The 8,166-nt window shown below is 55.4% G+C and overlaps 1 protein-coding gene across 2 annotated transcripts in view; it reads right to left on the reverse strand.

Annotated features, from left to right (window-relative positions):
- The window catches only part of WFS1 (wolframin ER transmembrane glycoprotein), a 28,651-nt gene extending 22,636 nt beyond the window's left edge, over positions 1-6,015 (reverse strand). For both annotated transcript variants that reach the window (XM_036921161.2, XM_036921162.2), the window contains exon 1: positions 5,881-6,015. The gene's annotated coding sequence lies outside the window, so the exon portion shown is untranslated. The remainder of the gene's footprint in view (positions 1-5,880) is intronic.
- Positions 6,016-8,166: the final 2,151 nt, after the last annotated feature.

An 8,166-nucleotide genomic window follows, 5' to 3' on the forward strand; every position in this document is an offset into this window, starting at 1 on the left:
ATGTGAGAAGGGGAGGGCAGGGGAAAGGCCTGGAGGGAGTGGGGAGGGGAACCGCTGGTGGAGCCAGATTTAGGCAGACCTGCCAACCCCGAGGCCTTCCACGCCAGGCCCGAACCACTGAAACTGCAGCAGACTAGACAGTAGAGATCCTGTGACGGTCCAATGACAGGAGAGAGAGGGCTCGATTTGACGTTAAAGGGCTGTGTGTGCTGTGCAGCAACAAGCAAGACCTGCACAAGCCCCGGGATCCTGAACCTGGGGCCCTGGATGGTTTTTGGGGGACACGGACCCCTGAACCTGTCAGAACCAGGTGTGCACTGTGTGTGTGGTGGGGGAAGCCAAGAAGGCCTCTCCTCAGATTCCCAGAGGATCCTGTGACCCTTCCCAGACTCAGTGCCATGTCCATCCTTTCTGCTGGGATGAGGTAACAGCAGGAAGAGGCTGGTAATGAGGAAACCTGGCTCCCAACCCTAACCTGCCAGGGCTGCCATGCCCTTGGCTTTATGCCCACCAGCACTGTGACCCTGAGCAGGCCACGCCCCTCTCTGCACCTCAGTTTCATCAGTCACCCAGGCTCAGAGGCCCTGAGAGGACCAGAGGTGAGACGGGAGTCCGCGAGCTACACCATGGGGCTAGGTTCCCAGGCATCCCCGAATGGCCAGCCGCAAGCACCAAGCCTGCCAGAGCTGGCACCTGATGAAGTTTCTGGAGACTGGTGTCACAGAAGAGCTGGGGGTGGCCGAGGCACCATAAGCCTGTCCCCAGGGGCCACACGGCCATGTCTGCCCCATCTCTGGCTACAAGTGAGTCCTAGAGACAGGATCTGTGTCCGCCAAAGAACCCTGCAGATTGCAATCTGGACATTCCTCCCTCAGAGCAACTAAGCCCTTACTTTAAAACATCCCTCCCAAAGGCCCCGGGTGCAAACCCACAGGATGGGCAAGCCATGCGAATCTGCAGGAAATCAACAGGATGGTGGGTGCTATTTGCCAACTCCAGACTTTCAGGACCCAGAGAGGCAACTCCTGTAAGATTCCTCCGTGAGCTGCACGTGCAGACCACGGTGAGCACGCGGCCAGCTGGGGGCGGGGGCGCTCAGCCCAAGACGCGGCACACAGAACCTGGCGGCTCAGCCTGCCTGCCCCTATAGCTCCCGGTGCCCCAGCATCAAGTGCCGCCTTGGAATGGCAGTGGGCAGCGCCCCCTCATGAGAGCTGACTTATGCCAGGGCACCTGTCATCATGACAGCAGCACACCTGTGCCTGGAGCGTGCTCCATCCTTCCCGCATATCTTCTTGGGGTTCTTCATGTGGCCCGTGAGGCAGACACTTCTGGAGAAGTGTCTGATCCTTCAACCCTCAGCCTATTTTATAGATGAGGACACTCAGGTCCAGAAAGGTGGGACTCCTGCTCAAGGCCGTGCAGCTCAGGGTCTGAGGCAGAGTTCAAATCCAAGACCCAATTGGAACCCCCAGCCTCCACGCCTCTGATCTTGCAGTCCTCTTCCTGGAATGCTCTTCTGCCCCTCCCCATCCCAATCCCAGCCTTCGATTCAAGTCCAGGGCCCAACTCGCCTTCCTGGGGGCTTCCCAGAGGCCTCTGCTGAGTCCCATCCCATCACCTGCTCTCAGATAAATACACAGCATGTAGGTGTCTCTCCATCAGAGGTGGATTAGAGACGCTCATCTGTCTCCCCCTCTATCAGGAGACCTGAGTCAAGGCTGTCCCTGAACAACAGGACATGATTTTACCACTGGAAGCAACATGGGCAGTGAGTGGCAGTTCTACTGCTTACCTGGAGCCACTTAACCCCACGGTGCCACAGTTTCTCCATCTGTGAAATGGGGATAACACCTCCCATGTAGGGGTGCCATTGGGATGCAAGGTGTGAAGAGAATGCAATCTCTTGTAGTCGGCAGCGGGAGCTACAGGGGCAAACTAAAAAGCGTTAAAAAACACCCAACCCATTTCTCACAGGTGCTAAATAAAGGCATATTCAAGAGAGAAACCCCTTATAATAGGAATTCCAGGAAAATGCAGTTCTGGCTGGCCTGTTGGACTATTATGATAAAAATAAAACTGTTTAAAGGAAAATGTGTAGTTAGGAAGAATGGGTGAATAAAATCAGACTCATTTTCAGGTGTCCTGAGAGCCAGCCTAGACCCTCTTGGGTCAAAGGCCTTGTTGCTTTAAAGCAAACAACAGGACTCACTGCCAGGGTTGTGTCACAGAAAGAATCGCAGCCAGTCTCCTGGTGGGAAGACCTGCCTGGTGTCTGCTCCTTCCTTCTCTGACGAGTCTTCTTGCTGGCGACACTGGGAGCCCCATTCGCCTGCAGTCCCTGCCCCCCTGCCTGGCACTCGTCAGGGCAGCCTGGCTTTAGGGCGCAGCACTGGGCAGGGAACAGCCTACCTGATCTTGCTGCATGACCCCAAGCAGGCCCCCGCCGGCATCCAGAGGCAGAACAGGGCTGCCCTCCAGCCCCGGCTCCAAGATTCTCCCACCCACCTACAAGTGGGGCATCAGCCCCAGCTGCCGCCTGATGGCCAGAGTGCTGGCTTAAAAACCAGCATTGCGGAAGGTCAAAGAGCAGAGTGGCAGGCATTCTTTCCATGCGAGCATTAAGGCATATTTCGCGTCCAAACACAAACTGCCAACACCAAGAAGCTGAGCTGAGGGGCTGCCACCTCGGACAGGGCTGCACAGACAGGGACCACGTGTGGCCTTCTGCCCCCACACACTGCCCCTTGCTCAGGCCAGCCCCGCCCCTGAAACAAGCCTCCGCTGCGGGAAGCCTTAAAGGTGCTCCAGCGCCCTCTGACCAGAGCCTCTACTACTAGGATCCCAGCCCTGGGGAGTAACCAGGGTCACACACAGGTTTCACTCAAGGTCGCAGCCACACTTTCCAGCACCATCCAGCGAGGGCAGATATGGAAATTATGGTCCAACCATAGGGAAATGTTGGGATAAGACTGTTGCACAGGATTTAAAGCAGCAGGAGATGCTGTCGTGAGTCTCCAGAATGAAAACAAAATTACCTGAAAAGATGGAATAAAATGCTCCCCAAAATGTTAATACTGACTATCTCGGGTAGAGGGATTATGGGTGGTTTTATTTTATGGGTGGTTTTATTCTACTTTTTCTAAGTGTACTTCCTTAATTTTCTATAATGAATGTGCAAGGTTTTTGTAATAAAAATAAGTTATTTTAAAACACATTTGTGATGGAGCCCGGGCCTGTGGATCCTAGGGTCTGGAGTATCTGCTTGGCCTGGCCCTGCCCAGCCCCCTGGCACAGGGCTGATCCTCAAGACAAGGGCACAAAGCCCTTGGAGACTCCCAGGTACCTATTTTTGCTCCAGAGTATTAAGGGCCGAACCAAGGAACACTCTGGCTCCACTCGATGTGCCAAGTTCACAGGAACAAAAGGGGAGTCAAGCTGGGAATGTCCCAGGCAGTGACCATGGGCAGCCATAAGTGTCTCCCCTGTGGCCGAGCACCCATGAGTCTGGCCTGGGAGGGTCAGCAGGCATGGACAGTGGGCTGATCCTGCACCAGGCACTGTGCGGTGCCTGCCTGCCCCAGAAAGGCCTCCTAAAGGGCCGACCTTCGAGCAGCCCAGTCTGGATGGGAAAGAGGACAGCTAAACAGACAGCCACAGTGACGGAGCTGCGCTTGGGCTGTTAGCACAGAGGCGGCTCACTTGGTTTCAGAAGGGGGCAGGGTGGTAAGGATTCTGGAAGAGAGGCCTTGACTAGCTTTCAACACAAACAGGCTTGAGCCCGCGAGTGGGGAGGGAGTTTGGGAATCATTAATTTCTGTTCTGACAAGTGGAGCTTTCTGGGGAACCTGGCCCAGTCCTTTAGGAGGTGAAGGAGCCCTGCCCTCTGTCCCCACTTTTTGCACTTGATTCCAGCAGGGGCCTGCCCAGGAGAAAAGGCAGTGGAGGAGGAGAGAGCAGCAGCATGGCCAGGAGGGAAGTGACCACTGGGGAGAGGACACAGGAAGGAGAGGCTGAGTGGGCAGCCAGCAGGGGCAGTCCCAGGGCCTGAGCATTGGAGCCAGAGTTTAGCCTGGGGCTAGACGGAAGTGCAGAGAAGGGAAGTGACGGTTGAGAACCATCAGGGCTGTGTGGGGACAGGATGGGGAAAATAGGAAGGAAGTGGGCAGCTGTCCAGGGAACAGGTGAGGAGGCCTGGCCCAGGGCAGAGCATCACCACTGAGTGGGGGAGCAGAGGTGGCCTGGTTTGTGGCTGGGTGCCACTTTCTGAGATGGGGACTGGGAAGGGGGAAGGAGCCATATAAAGCATAAAGCCCTCTTCCTATTATGATTCTTCTTATCACCACCACCAGAGACCAAATGGTCTCTGTCCTACAGCAAAGGCATTTGGGTGGGCAGGACTGAGCGGGGTTCCCTGCGACCAGCCCCAAAGGCCTGTCCTGCCCTGCCCGGGAAGGGAAGCGGAAGCCTACAGGGGAACCCCTCCCCCTCCCCTTCCATCCAGGGAAAAAGGGTGTGATGTTTCCCTGAGTCCAGACAGAGGCCCATCTGCTGGGTGGGGCAGACGGAGGAGGGTGGGGAGGAAAAGGGAGGAGGTATATAAAGGTGCCTTTCTCTACATCCCTGGTCAGATGCCAAGGGGCTCCCAGGAGAATCACAGCCCCTTGCAGAGGGGACAGTACAGTGCCAAGTGTGGCCTCCTGACTTCCACTGGCATGGCTCCCTCACCAGGGCTGCAGTGAGGGTGGGTGGGCAGCCAGCATGGAGGAGGGTGTCCAGGGCACGGCTCGAGTGATGGGTCCCAGTAGAAAGAAAAGCCCTTTGCAAACCCACCAAATGCCAAGGGTCATTGTCAAAGGTGAGGAAAGGCGAGCACTAGCTCTGAGCGCCTGGATGAGTGGGTGGGAGTAGTTGGGGGGCTGGCCAGAGGACACCCACCAGGCTCTGCCTAGATCCAACCCAGATAAGCATCCTGCAAATGGGACTGTAATTCCTGCCCCTATTAAATCACTGGGAGAGCTAAATAGTGTACCAATGGTAGTTCCTTGGAATTTCTTAATATCAAGTGCAAAAAGTGGGGACAGAGGACAGGGCTCCTTCACCCGCTAAAGGGCTGGGCCAGGTTCCCCAGAAAGCTCCACCTGTCAGAACAGAAATTAATGATTCCCAAGGCCTGATTCATACCAGGCAGGGCCCAGGGGCGGCCATAGGCCGCCCCCACCTTATTGAGGAGCCCCAGGGAGTGCATAACTGCCTCACAGATTCTAAGCGGGCTGTGGGGGCTTCCGCCTGACCCAGGCAGAGGCTGCCCCCTGGGGAGGGATGCGGTCCCCACTGGGGAACTGAGCTTCCATCACACCCCCGCAGTTCCCACCTGGGGGCCGATATCTTCCACAGGCCAGGGGGCACTGAAGGCTGTCCTGGGTCCTGCCAAGGCCGGAGAACGGCCGCGGGGGAGGGGACATGACGGGGCAACTCCGGGACTGGGCAGTGGGGCGCAGGGAGGGACGCCCCTTGCCAGCCGCTGGTCCCCCCAGCCCCCACCATGAGCCACCTGTCCCTCGTGGCTGTTTTCCCGCCCCGCAATGGGGTTTCGCAGCGAGCCTAGCGGATGTGACAGTGCTCGACAGTGCTCGGAGCACGCGACGGGTCCGGGCTGGGGCCAGGGGGCTCGCACACCCAAGGAAGACCCGACCCATGTCCAGGCCGGGATCGCCGTGGCCGTCGCGGAGCGGGCGGGACATCGGCCCTCCAACTTCTGGGAACAAATGCAGGGGCCGTTGGGACCAGCCGCCCAGCCGCTCAGAAGGGGAAACTGAGGCTTGAGACCGGTGGCGCCTCCCGCCTCTCCCCAGCCCCCCACGCGGCCGAAGTACTCACCGGCCGGAGAGTGGGTCGACAACACCCCCGAGCCTCCCAGTCCGCCTTAAAGTTGCCCGAGAGGAGATATGCGCGCCGGGGACGGAGGGGAACCGCCAGGACAGTGCAGGCGGCGCTGGCTACAGCTGGAGCTGGGCGGGGGGGGCGGAGCCATGGGCGGGGCAGCAGGCCGCCCTCCACTCAGGACGCTGCCGGCTCGGCCTTCTGAGCGGCCGACGTGACTGCCAATCATATCGCACCTCCTCCAATCACGAAGAGCCTCGCCTGTCTGCCCCTACTAGACCAGCCAGGAGGCCGGAGGGCGCCGGGAGGGCTGGTCCGACCCGCCCACGGCGAAAAGTTTCCGAGCCGACTCGAGCCTGGCCCCGCCCCGGCCCTGGCCCCGCCCCGGCCCTGGCCCCGCCCCGGCCGTCCTGCCCTGGCCCCGCCTCGCCCGCAAGGCGTTCTGCCGGAACGCAGAAGGAAAGGCGCCTTCTTTCCTTAACAGGTGGTTGGGTCCTAGAACGTGACTCAGGCCATCTTTCACGTATCACTCTAGTCCCAGGTGAAACGGGTAGTATTGCTATTGCAATACTAACACCTCGAGTGCCTATTACGTGCCAGACGCCTTAATTCAGGCCCTGCCAGAGCTGAAGAGGGCTCCCCTTATTCAGCCCCAGGGATAGAAAAGTGTGGCCCATTTAAAAGTGTACATGTAACCAAGTGCTGCTTTAAATGCAACGTCAGACGCTTTTCACAGGTAACTGTGGGATTCATTTGAGAAAATATATTAGTCCAAGGAATAAGGCAAAGCTCAGGCAGTTTGGAAACCCTACTTTCCATCTTGCCCTGTGTCTGAGAGGTGTAGTTTGGAAATGAGGGCAAAGGTCTCTCCCTGAAACAGGCTCTCGGGACAGTGAGGCCCAGGCCAGTGGCCCTGGGGGCCCTGCAGGCTGTGTCGGCTCTGTGTCCGGTCCTCACAGCCAACCTGAGTGCCTGTCCTGGGTTATCATAGCAGAAACTGGCTCAGAGCCACTGCCAGAGACATATTACTAACATATTGGGAGCCAAGACTCCAGATGGTTTTGGAGATGAGTTCTCTCCTCTGAACACACTAACGCGGGGACTTTTGTGAAAGCTATTCAGTTAACATTAGTCGCCTCATTTTTATGCTCCAGCTGCTCCCTCCAGCCCATCCTCACCTTCTCGTCTAACACTATGCAGTTCACAGAAGAATGAAGGACACTAGCCCTGAGCAGTCCCCGCTCTGCCCCAGGCTCAGTCTGCAGGGCCCTTCACACATCGAGACTGTTCATTTGACCCCTAAAGACCCAGTGAGGTAAGTGTCATCAGGCTCGTTTTCATCGATGAGAAAATTGAAGCTCGGACATAGTTATTTGCCCAACATCACACAACTCTTTCCCCTCTTATAATACACTTACTACAGAAAATTTGGAGAATTACAAACAAGTAGAAAGAAGAAAAATAATAATTCAAAAACTATACTGTTGACATTTCAGGGTATATGCATATTTAAGAAAGGGTTTCCAAAGGTCAGTGTGATTAAATGTGTGTGTGTGTGTGTGTGTGTGTGTAAGCCCATTTCATTGGGGCAGTCCCTGTGATTACACTGCATGTGTGTGTGTGGCTATTTCATTAGGCAAAGTCCTAGAGGTAGGAACACTGGATCCTGATAGGCTTTTTCAGGTTTATAGATAAAATTTCACCAGAACAAGTTTCTCAAAATTATTTGCAGTTTACCTCTGAAGGGGCACACACTGTCATGGGAATTGCCTTTTTTTTTTGTAACCTTTTCCTAATATGTTAAATGAAAAATAGTCTCTTTGCCATTGTAATTAGCATTTCCATGGTAATTGTTGAGGCTGAACATTTCATGTTTCTTAATTTTAAGAAGCATTGCTCTCTCATTTGTCTAGTGGGAACTTAGAGGCTCTCTGAAAACGAATTAGACAAGTTTCTTTTATTCCCTACCCATTTTACTGCCAAACCTCTCCTTCAGCTCAAAGGACTAGGGGCCTCCCTCAATTGCTCTTGCAACCCACTTTGGGGACCCAGCAGCCCTCCTCACACTTCAAGGCTAAAGAACTTGGAAAGTCACAGGCACATTCAGAAAGAGAACCACTGAGGTAAGGAAACTTAGCAAACTGGAAGATAACATATAAGAGTAAATACAATGTAGAATAAAAAATAGGAAGAAAATGAAAGGCTTACAGAGCCCTTCCAGGAGGTACTGCAAGCAAAGAACAGAAGGGGCTATAAAAGAAACAGAAATGAAAGAAATGCTAG

This window comes from Manis pentadactyla, chromosome 5 (genome assembly GCF_030020395.1).
Source record: "Manis pentadactyla isolate mManPen7 chromosome 5, mManPen7.hap1, whole genome shotgun sequence".
In the NCBI taxonomy this organism is placed as follows: Eukaryota; Metazoa; Chordata; class Mammalia; order Pholidota; family Manidae; genus Manis; species Manis pentadactyla.